This window comes from Microtus ochrogaster (assembly GCF_000317375.1).
Source record: "Microtus ochrogaster isolate Prairie Vole_2 chromosome 14 unlocalized genomic scaffold, MicOch1.0 chr14_random_2, whole genome shotgun sequence".
NCBI lineage: Eukaryota > Metazoa > Chordata > Mammalia > Rodentia > Cricetidae > Microtus > Microtus ochrogaster.
The window spans coordinates 15,510,955-15,513,734 of NW_004949097.1; positions in this window are offsets into that span (position 1 = coordinate 15,510,955).

A 2,780-nucleotide genomic window follows, 5' to 3' on the forward strand; every position below is an offset into this window, starting at 1 on the left:
AAAAAAAAAAAAAAAAAAAAAAAAAAAAAAAAAAATCAAAAGATTATGTATGCTGCTTTGGAGAGAATAGATCGGAGGGAGTAAAATAAAAGAGAAAGCCAGCTGGTTGTGCTGGCACTTGCCTTTAATCCCAGCACAAAACAACACCCCCACTCCTCCAAAAACAAACAAGCAAAGACAAAACAGAGAGAAAGAGAGAGAGCACCGTTAGGTCCAGTTGGCAGCATCCGCAGAAACCAGCAAGGAGACTGAGTTCCTTTGTTCAAGTTTGAACTCAGGACCCCTGATTGACATTTGTCTAGGGGCTTCCTGGTGAAAAGGGGATGGGTGTGTGCTGGGTTTTGGAATGTTAGGTATTTTCTCTTGGGTGGTGCCTGGGTGGTCTTTCTTGGAACCAGGTATTATTGCCTTAGGGTGAACTGAAACTCAGGCCTCTGTTGAGCATGTTGTGGCTGGGTCCTACAAGTGCCAACTGTAATAGTAAACCAAGCTGGTGACGAGAGAGGCAGAAAGGACTGGGGATCAAACTCAGGGCTGCACGCATGCTCAGCAGGCACTCCTACCAACTTCCAACCCTGTTCCGAGACTGTCTGACTCCTCTGAGTCCTAAACGCTGGGGTTATGGGTACAGCACCATGCCCAGATGAAAGAATGAAAGGTTTGGGTAACTGGAAAAAGTCATTCTCTGAAACGAAGCCCAGAAGATGAGCGTGGTCAAAAGGAGTCCGTGTTGAGGGGCAGATGAATAGGAGAGATCTGGAGAGTTCCTCAGAGGAATGGGGAGCAAAGGAGACCAGAGCATCAGAAGTATCAAGATGCCAATTGTGGGGATAAATATACAAGGGAGGCAAGGTATGGTGGCACACACCTTTAATCCCAGCGTTTAAGAGGTGCCGGAGACAAGCAGATTTCTGAGTTCAAGACCAGCCTGGGCTACATAGAGGGACCCTGTCTTTAAAAGCAAAGCAAAGAAAAATACAATATACACATTAAATAATGAATAAATTTCTTTCTTTCTTTTTTCTTTTTTTGGTTTTTTGAGACAGGGTTTCTCTGTGGCTTTGGAGCATGTCCTGGAACTAGCTCTTGTAGACCAGGCTGGTCTTGAACTCACAGAGATCCGCCTGCCTCTGCCTCCCGAATGTTGGGATTAAAGACGAGCGCCACCACTGCCTGGCCTAAATTTCTTTCTAAAAAAGAATTCATCTTTAAAAACAGAATAAAGTCCTAAATCGGTCAGAGGCAACTCAGGAACCATGGTGATGCCAGAAGGGAACAGGATGGGTGTGTGGGGCAGCACTATGCTCTCGCGAAACCTAAAAGACAGGAGAATCGGAGCCCACAAAGAATGGAGAGAAGAGAAGAGAAGGAACAATTTAGAATCATAAAGTATTACTAAATACTTCAGAATGCAAAAGCATCATTTCCAATCCTCATTAAAACAATAAGCCAGTCTTAAACCCCAGCATCCAGGAGGCAACAGCAGGAATATCTATCTCTGTGACTTCAAGCCCAGCATTGTCTACATAACAAGTTCAGGCCTGTCAGCAGTACATGGACCCTCTCTCAAGAAAACCCAGAACTAAGTCAGGAGCTGGAGAAATGGCTCAGCAGCCAAGAGCATTTGTTCCCTTGCAGAAACGTCTCTGTTCACTTCCCCCACAAGGTAGCTCACAATTGACCACAACTTCCCGTCCAGGGCGTCCGGTGGTGCCTTCTTCTCAGCTCTTCAGGCACCAGACATGCGTGTGATATACATACACACTTGCACAGGGTGAATGAAAATGAGGACATGGCCACTCCAAAATATGGTTAAGGAGGTTTTTATCTTAGACGTGAGGGCGTGAGCATCCAGAGGCATTTTTAAAAATCTAGATTGAACAGAGCCAGCAGAACAGGCCCAGACCATGAGAGGAGAGAGTGGGGGAGAGCAAGAGAGGAAAAGAAGAGAGGGGACTAGGAGAAAGAGAAGAGCCAAGAGAGTGTCATGGTCAAAGTAAAACAGTGCCATTCCCCGAGTGGCTGCAGCAGGCAGCCGGCCACGAGGAGCTGCAGTGGTAAGATGCTGTGGTTCCTGAGTGGCCCACGGACAACAAGGGCCAGCGGGTCCCAGGCTGGGAGCTGCTTCACAGGTGGGACACAGAGACACAGAGAAAGTGGGTATTTATTTAGTAGATTATGGAGGGGAAAGAGAAAGAGGGGAATGGGAGAAGGGAGAAGGGCAGAGAGAGAGAGAGAGAATTGGTGGGGGAGAGGAGAGGAGCCATGGCAGCAGCGACCCCTTCTCGAAAGAAACAGAACGGAGGAGCTGGAGAGATGGCTGGCTCAGAGGTTAAGAGCACTGACTGCTCTTCCAAAGGTCCTGAGTTCAATTCCCAGCAACCACATGGTGGCTCACAACCATCTGCAATGAGATCTGGTGCCCTCTTCTGGCCTGCAGGCAGAACAGGGTACACATAATAAAGAAATCTTCAGAAAACAAAACAGAGCAAGGAGAACTATATTGGAGACTAAAGGATGTGTGACATTGGTAAGTCAGTCATCCTCCACACAGGGTTTGTAAGTGAAGGGCAGGGAATGTCACACCCATGTCTGAGTGCTTCTCTAGCCAGGAGACTCCCAGTCCATTCCCACTCTGTGCTCGAGTGCATGGCTTCTTCCACTGCTTCTATGCTCTTAAGTTCTTTTAAACCTTTGGATTATACTATAACCACATCGTTTATTCCTTCCCTTGCTTCCATCCGAGCCTTCCATATATCCTTCCTTGCTCTTGTCAAATT